This window comes from Equus asinus, chromosome 2 (assembly GCF_041296235.1).
Source record: "Equus asinus isolate D_3611 breed Donkey chromosome 2, EquAss-T2T_v2, whole genome shotgun sequence".
Taxonomy (NCBI): Eukaryota; Metazoa; Chordata; class Mammalia; order Perissodactyla; family Equidae; genus Equus; species Equus asinus.
This window is the reverse complement of record NC_091791.1, coordinates 94822047-94831661: the sequence shown is the minus strand read 5'-3', so window position 1 is coordinate 94831661 and position 9615 is coordinate 94822047.

Below are 9615 nucleotides of genomic sequence, written 5' to 3'. Positions count from 1 at the left end.
ACCAGAACTCAAGTATGATTTCAGGGCTTCAAAAGAAACTGAGGATCCTCTAGAGAACCAATAGGTTTTTAAATTTGAGAAAATCAAAGAATACTGAATGCAAACGAAATCACAAAAAATTCTTTAACTGTTCAGTCCCAGTAGTGCTAAAGAACAACTTCATGACTACCCCTTCAATGTCAATAGAAAGAATCCAGGGGTGCTGTGAGTAACGTCATGCAGAATATGGACAGAACGACTGACACCTTCCATAGAATTATTCACGCCTAGCTTCAACTTTGAATAAAAGTGTTTGTATCTTTACATCAACATTTGTGTTTTTACTATTTCCATCCAAAAGAGTACAATTTTAGAAATTAACTCCTATTTAAATAAAAGGATTTTCTACACATATCTATCCGTCTTTGTTTCCGCAGTCTCATCTGAAAAGGATTTTACTTGCAGTCTTGGAAGTTGGCCCTTTTCATGAGAAAAATATTGCACAAGCAATGGAAAATTTTTTTTTCTGCATTGTGATTACTCACAATCATGGCTATGTCATAAAAAAAAGATGAGACATTAGATCTTTGATAATCTCTAATAGTAAATGGAGCTATTACATTTTTTATTATTGCCGCAGATTTCATCCTGGCACTTGAAAATTTACTTGCAATTTTGGAACCCGAAAATACTTATGGTAGCAGTATGTTCAAACAGTCATTTGAGCCGAATGACTGATAATGATATACAGCATGGGAAGCCATTACAATTTCTACTGTGATTATTTTGTCTTCTCACCTGAATCTCTCTTAATCAAAAAATTCGTTATTTTATCACTTCCTTTGGAAGCAGTTGAAGAAATCATACATCTCTCAGGCTGAGCTGTCAGTATGTGCTGGCTTATATCTGACTTCCAGTTTTCCCTACTGAATAACAATCGCCTACTGCTCAAAGAGCTATAAAGGGACATTTTCCTCATTTAATAAATGTCCACTGTTTAGAAAATTCATCACAAAATTTACACCTGTGTTTTGGCATTTGGGAGTTCAAATATACACAAATAAAGAAGAGGCAACAGCAGCCACCCAAGAATTGAAACCATTGCTAATCTCTCCTTTCTTCGGTACGTCTGTTGCTCCTACATCCAACCTCATATCTAACAGGAAACAAAGGTCAGTGTTGAAAGGATTGAGACTTTGTGAACAAACAATAAATTAGAAGTGATACAAAATGAAGTGACCTTCCCGATTATCTGCAAGGGGGAAGCTGTGCTTGTTGGGTGTAATCTTCCCAAACAAAGCCGGAGCTGGTCTTACACAGGCTTTGGGAAGCCTGGTGTTCTGGGACTGGTGGATTTTCAGAAGCAGGAGTGTTTCAGGACTGGCGGATTTCCACCTGTGTTAGTGTGGTCACCGGATTAATACTGCTGTCGACCCGCTGACTTTCAGGAACACGCCACAGAGTGAGGCACTGGGTCTGAAAGCTTGGAACTGCCTCTGATGGGCTCACTTCCACAGATGCATTACCTGTGTGAGGCTGTGGCCAAATGGTTGATTTCAGAGCAGGTGTGCTGCTCCGAAGTTATCCCTAATGGTGGCTCCTTATTCCTGATCTGGGACTTTGGCCAGAGAACAGTCTTGTCCTCTCTTGAATATGAAAAATAAGTGGTTTTAGTTCTCGGCCTCTCTCCTCTCCACACTCCACACCCCTTTTTGGTCCTCCCTTAGCCAAACCTGCAAGAAAGACACTAAGGGATTGTTCAGAGCTTTATTTATGGAGATAAGATTTTTCAGCTAATGTTGCTATTTAAGAACCAAAAATCTGTGACAGAAAACTCTAACTGCTGAATTCTTGTAATTTATTGGGAAAAAAAAAATCTGATTACAGGATATGTAGGGCATCTTGACAATGCAATATAGGCTACAGGACAAAATCATATACAGAATACGTCTGAATGCTTGTCCACCTTATCTCTGATGGAGGAGAGGCGAAATGAGCTTTATTGAGAGTACTCTCCTTCCCAGCCTTGACCTCCAAGGTCTGCACATCCTGAGAGTCCATCCTGCTCCCCTCTGGCCAGGGCAGGCTGAGATGGCTCGCAGACTAGGACTAGCAAAGCCCCTCTGTGTCTTGCAGGTGACTGTGACCTGAGGGCTGGCTTCCACCAGGCAAGTGAGCCATTTAAATTTCAGTGCTAACATGGAAGACGTTCTCAAGTGTGTTCTGATATGTTCTGTTCTGCCAATCACACTCTTTTCTTAATGAAGGTTTTGGTTCTGTTATTTCATTTAAAACTCTTCACATTATTTCTTCTTTACATTTAATTTCCTTCTGCTTGCCTCTCTTCTTCAATCTGCTGATTTATCCAGCTATTTCTTTTATTTTGTTGAGTCCATTTTTGCTGATTTTTTTAATGCTGAACAAAAAATAGGTACGAACTAGAACATCTTTCTAGTTTAAATTTCTTTAGAAATTTCTTCTTTCGTGTCGTATTTTCCTTCTTTGACGATTATTCTTATTTTGAATACTCTTTCCATAAACTCTTGGTGTTTTAGTTTTTCTTTAAACAAAGTGAGGTATAGTCTCTTTTTCAAGTGCTGCTTCCTTTCCGCCGTTATCAACTAGATATGTCCATATTCCCTCTGTGGTTCTGCCGCAGCGTTCTCGGTGGAGCGAGCAGTGAGAGGGGGCTGGACACACACCCCGTGGGGCATTGTTTCCTGGTACAGTTTATTCTCTGTGTTTATTGAAGTTGCTGCAATGGGTCCAATATTCTGGATCCAGATTTTATTTTGTCCTGCCTCCATTCCAGACACGTCATATGTTCCTGGCAGTAGTTTCTTTTTTATGGTATAGAATCACTTCCCTACTCTCTTCTTCATTTCAAAGAATGGGTTAAACTATATTCTGGCATCTTTGGGGCGGGTGCCAGACTCACTGGGGGGTGCCCACGGCCATCAACTCTATTTTTCATTGTTCTTGATTTTCACTAATATAAGGACATGCCAGGGTAGAGAAGCCAGTTTTCTGTGGTCTCCCATGTCACAAAATACAATCCTTCCAAGCTACACGGTATCTGCTTATTCTCTGTAACATAACTCCACATTTTTTTTCCCCAAAAGGGAGTTATTTCTTTAGTTTCTTCCAAAGCTGTGATTTCATTTATCTTTTATCTAGGAAAACCGTCTCACAAAATTTCTCACATTGTCAATAGCATCCTTCCTACAATGCAGGGCTGTTGACCATTTCTTTTCTATTTTTTCCTATTTGTCTGAATATTTTAGTAGAGATCAGAGACAGTTCAGATTCCGTGTTCTTCAGAGCCCTCAAATCCAGAAGGCTCTGTTGGCATTTAATATTACTACAAACCTAAATACATGTTATTTGAAGAAGATGTAGGTTGGCTTAAACTTTGTGACTTTCCTTTATGTTACTTTTGCTATTTCCAGTATATTTTCTCTCAGTATTGACCTTACAAATATTGTTTCAAAAATTCCCCCTCCCTTTTTTTCCCCCAGAAATCAGTGTAATTGTGTCCCACTCTCTAGTCAGGGATGGAGACGATGCCCCTACCTCCTGCCCAAGTGATCGAGTAGCACGTTAAGTCAGTATGCAGCAGAAAGGAAAGCGGGAAGCTGGGCAGGAGGTGAGGAGAGGCTGCCCTGAGTCTAAGATGTGCTGCCAGGCTTATTACAGACCGTGGTGTAGACAAGGGGAGGCAAACGTTTCCCGTAATGGGTCAGATGGTGAGTTTGTTGGGCTTTGCAGGCCATATGGTCTCTGTCACAACCGTTCAACTCTGCCATTGTTTCACGAAAGCAGTCGTGAACAGCATGTGAATAATCGGTGTGGCTGTGTCCAATGGAAGTTTAATGACAAACAGAGATGGTGAGCCAGATTTGGCCTGTAGACCAGAGGTTGCTGACCCCTGACTTAAATAATAATCTTTGAATTATGACTGTTTAGTAATTAGTAAAAAAAAAGAAAGAAATAATGTTTGAATATTAACAGGCCTTAGAAAACAAATATTAAATCCATTACTTATTTTTGGATAGGTTAGATTGTGACAATGACAGCAGGGCTTATACAAACATGCAGTATTTATATATTTTATTATACATATAATACATTTTTTTCTATACACCCAGCTCCAAGCACTGTGCCTGGCCTATACTTGGAACTCAGTAAGTATTGGTTTTGGTTTTGCAAAAGAGTAAATAAATGAGATTACTAATCCACTCTTCTCTGTGGCTCACATTACTTGGAATTATCATTGACGTGTCTTTCTTGATTTTCCTTTGTCCAAACTTAATTTGTGGACCCCTTTGACCCTCAAAAAATTTTATTCTGAGAGACATACATACACCTGAGCTTTATTTCTATCCTGTCCTGTACACTTGCTGTTCCTGAAATCTATCGTCTCGTTTCCTTCATCCTTTTCTCCTGTATCCCACCTCAGCCTCAGCCACCACTCCATCACTAAAACTAGCTGTACATTTGGCTGCAGGAATTTTCCTCAATTATTACCCTCAGATAGAGAACACACTTTCTTGTAATTTTCAAAATTCTTGGGCTGTTCTTTTAGGTCTTCTATACTCTCTGATCAAATACTCATTGGACATTGTCTCCAACGCATGAAATGCAGTCCTTTATACTGTCATGTGTGAAATGACAGTATTGTGTTTTCAAGGCCCAGAAAACGCCTTCTGTGAATAGATCATGAAACCCTCAGATATTTCTCACTTTTGTGGTCTATCCTTCTCATCTTTTGTGACATCAGAGCTCTCTCCATGGGCCACTTCAGTCCAGAGAGACTATCTAATCACATGGGCTTCCTTTCTGTCTCCTTTCACAGCTGAGTAAGCTCTACATGGCTCCTTCCTGACTAGCCTAGCCCTTTGGGGAGGAGCATGAACTATGTTTACTGTCTTGTTCCCTTAGTGACATAACCACTCATGCAGTCTGGCCCCTCCCATGAGTAGGAAAATTCCTCCACTCCAGGCTTTCCGGCAGTACCCTGGCAACAAGCTCTTGGCCGATCATTCCACATAGCAAATGTTCTTCTCTCCTGGAGTTACCTGAAATCCCATGAGAGCTGTTCTCTCCAGGATAGACCCCAATGTTCCCAGTTAGGTCCGGGTCCTCTTGGACTCTGGTACAAGAACCATCATCACCGCCTCTGCCTAGGGTGTGCATAGAAGAAGTTGTCGGCTCAGAAGAGTAAAGTCAACACAGGATGCTTTCTCCAGCAAATCTGAGGGACCTCTGGTTCCTGAAATTGTCCCAAAGGACCTCACTATGATTGCTCTTGAAGACCCTTAGAGTTTATGAATCAAAACCTGGATCAAGATTTAAGGAAGCCACGTCACGCTCAGCACAGTACATTTGACTGGCTGGACACATCAACTGGTATGCATTTGGGGATCAAGGCTGATCCTTAAGCGTGGGTACATGTTCCTCCAAGGGCACAGAGTGACTCCAGAAAGACAGCATCCTATTCCCTCGGGGATCACTGTGACTGCACAAGAATTCCTGCTCAGCCTTCAGGAGGCTCCTGCCTCACTACGCAGACATCCATGCTAAGGTCTGGATCTACCCGGCTGCTCTCAGCACATAACCTCACTTGCAGTCCAGGTAGGACCCCAGCAGTGATATTTTTGGGTGTTTCTCAAGCTTCTTTGGACATACTTTTTTCTGCTAGGCTCTTCGTGGTCCAAAAGATGAATAATTGTACCCTTGCCTTCTGAGTGAATTTACCACTTGCTGACAACCCTCTGCTTCAGGCTACTCAGCTGTGGTTCCTTGGGAAGGACCTGGAAGGGTCCGGGAAGCAGCTCTCAACACTTACTGTGCATCTTGTTAACAATGCAGATGTGTGAAGTCCAGCTGCAGGGTGTCTGAATCAGGCTGTGTGGGGTGGGGCCTGGGAATCTGCATTCTGACAATCCTTCAGCTGGTTCTGACGGAGGTGGTCCAGAGATCCCGCATTTAGAAATGCTGGGCTGTGGACTAGACCGATTCAGGGGCCCCAGACGGTGAAGGAAATGCCTTCGGTGATGAAGAGGCAGGTGCAGGTGTGGGTGTGTCTGGATCTTTACTGACTGGCTGAATCCCGTCTGTCGTTGTCTTGGCTTCTTTAGAAGCAGTCAGTATTAAGAGGAGATCTGAATAGTCTTTTCTCTCCCTTTTCCAGGTCTGAAGGAACAGCTGCCCCCAGCCCCAGGGGCTCAGGGTGACTGGACATGGTCCTGGGTGCATTGGCCCTGCACAAGGAAGAGACACAGGGACCCGGGGATGAGTTGAATCTGTTACTGTTTGAGAGTCTGGTTCTTGAAGGTAACTGGGACTGCGGAGGGTAGAAGTGAGACACTTTATAATTCAGAAGAAGAGGCGCTCAGGGCTAGGCCAGGCTTCAGGGGAGCACAGAGAAGCTTCTATTAGAACACTGTCAGGGTGATTTCCTTTGGTTTGGAAAAGCAGAAATTTTTTTTTTTCACTACCAATCACCCAGCCTGTCAGGTCTGACTGTTCTGTTGATTGGCTGGTCTTTATGTATACAGGTTACAGATTTAGGGGCCTGAACAAAATATAAGAAGCCATGGTCTGATACAAACGGAGTATCTGAAGATGATCTATGATGCTGGCAGCAATGCACAAGCGGGCTGTTTGATCCAGGTCTGGGCCGGGGTTAAGCAGCTGCTTTCTGTCCTGATCGCTGGGGAAACTGCAGGGGCATGGAGGAAAGGGAGAGGAGCCGAAATAAGGAACTAGGACCCCTTCACAGGAGCCGGATGAGCAGAGGGGAATAGACACCATGGATGTGCTTGGAGGAAGTCTTGTCGACAGGCAAAGCCTATCATCTGAAAACAGCTGAAGTTGAGTATGAGGAGGGCTCCTCTCAGAGAATGGCGCGTCCTGAGACAAAGACCAAATATAGAGACATGCCTTGAATAACAGCCAGGGAAGTGGCATCTGGCAAGTTGCCAGGATGGACTACCGCCAGATGGCTGGGGGTTGATGTGGTTCATGTCTGTAAGGCTGGGCGTGATGCAGGCACGGGCAGCCAGACAAGGTTGGGGCAACACTGCAGAAGTGCAGGCAACTGAGTCCTGCCCTTGGGTTTGGTTTGATTCTGTAGACTGGGAAGGAGGACTGATGGGGTGGGTGCAAACCCGGGGATGAGACCAAGACCTCGCTTCAGTCACGCCCATTGGTTTTGTAATGGAATCAGTTTTTCTAATACACTTTGACACTCAACTTTCTCCTCATCCCACTCCACTTTTGGCTGTTCCATCTTCCGCTTGTTCACAACTCTGTCTGCCCTAGAGTCTTGCAAAGGGCCCCTGGAATCTACACTTCTTGTCCTGTTAATCATCTTAAAGTTCATGGCTGCTGAGAACGAAATCTTCCTTGATGCACTGGCTTGTTTAGTCTCACTGGCAGCCCCTGTCAGGTTGCAGGTCACGAGCTCACTGTAAACCCTATAAAGTTGCCGTAAGCTCTTACCAGTGGCTGCTCTCCGTTCATTCAGTGCTGACTACAGGGGTTTCACTTTCTCACTCACTGTTTTGAGGAGGCAGCCCCTTCAATAGTCACTTTAGAGTTTACCTTTTCCCTCCTTGCCTCTCTACTGGACAGAAAAGTCACTTTTGTATGTCAAGGGGGATACCCGGGATTTGAAATTCTGATCTCTGAGCTAAAGCTTTAAACTCATGTGCAAATTTTCTGGTCATGTTTCAGCTCTTTTAGGACAGTGTCTTTCCTGAGAGGCTGGAAGGTTACCTTTCGAGGAGCCGAATGAAGGAAATAGTGTTGGATGACTGTAAAGCTCTTCATTTCTCTCATTGGAGCTCAGCAGCCCGTAATTGCAATCTCCTATTGGGAAGTCAGACCAGTGGTTTGACATGGGCTGGTTCATAATCTCTGTAGGTTAGAAGCAAAGTGGGGTCTGTGATTAAAAGCCTGTAAGTATAATGGTCCATTATTTTATTCAACTCAGTAGTTTTACCAAATATCTACTCTGTGCCAGGATTTGGTTAGGTGTGAGAAATTCAAATATTAATAAGAGAAAAAGTGTTTTGGGTGTAGGATATTCATTGTGGGCTCTCAACACCGGCTACCATGTTATTTGTCAGTTAAGAACATGCCATCCATTTCTTATGACAAACTTGCGAGGTGCTGCTTTTCTGCAAGAAACTTTTTCATGAAGGTTAAAAAATGTGGACAAGTCAATGTGGAATTTTAATGACATATAACCAAAGACCTAGAATTTCCATAATATAGAGAAATTATTGTACTTCTGCCCCAAACTATATATCTATATCTGTATCTATATCTATGCTATTTATGCACATTTATCTATATCAGTGGTCTTTGTAATAATAAAAACACAACAGGACACAAATATGTTCATCATCAGTAAAGAAATATGTATATATAAATTATATTCTCTTTATTCAGTTGCCAATTTTACAACAGTGAAAATGGATACACCAAAGCAACATGTATCAATATGAATGAGTCTCAAAAATGTAACACCAAGTGAAAAAAATTCCTTCTATTAGTTGAGATACATAGAATGTTTTCACTTACATGAAGACTTCAAATAAGGAAAAGGAAATAGTGTATTATCTAGGCATATTTTCATATATGATAAAACTATATAAATATGAAATAGATTAATTATAAGAAGTTCAGGAAAGCAGTTACCTTGGTGGGAGAGAGTATGGGATGCAGGGATAAATAGTGAGCTTCAAATAGATTGACGTGTCTTATTTTCTAAGTTTGGTGAAGGGTGAACATAATATTATTATTATTTAAGAATATATCTTCTATAGGAATGGTATTTTCGTAACAAAATAAGAAGGCAGACAGGACTGTGATTTTTGTTTGCATTTATATGACTCAAAGCTGGTGGGCTATCATGTGCCAGTAGCTGTGGGCGAGGGGAGGGGGCCGGGTTATCAAGGAAGCTCGGAGCCAGGAGGCAATAGTTTCCTCTCTGAGCCTTTGCTACCTGTGTGACCTTTCCAGGTCTCTTAGTGGTTGGGCCTCAGTACTTCTCATAAATTGGTTGAGCTTTTCTCCTCTTCTCAGAGAAGCTGAGCCCTGGCAATAATGATTGGAACCTCTGCAATGTGATGATTGTGTATTACAAATTCTAAAAGCCTGTGTTTAAAATGTGCATATTTTCCCAGGAATATACCAACTAGTCTGTGCTGATTTTTTAAAAAAATTCCATTCTGGTTGAGTCCATCAATAGTTTCTGCATATGGTTTAGAGACTTCTGGCAGCAATAGCATCTAGAGCGAAGCACAAGCCGTCTGCCCACAGTATTCTCTCCCTTCTCTATTTCATGACCAATCTCTGATCAGTTTTCTTCATTAACTGAGGACTTAAACGTCTTGCTCACAGTTTCCCTTTGCTCAACCTTCTGCCCTTCTTGTCAGTGGTTACATCATCCTGGAAGATGAAATCCCTAACAATCTGGCTTCAGTTTCTTTGGACCTTGGCTTCCTCACCTATGTCAAAACTTCTCTTTGCATTTCAGCCACTCTTTTCAGTGGCCTCTTCTTTGGGATCATATTCCTATTCTTTCATCTACTTTGTCCAAACACCCTCCACTTCAGCCTCATC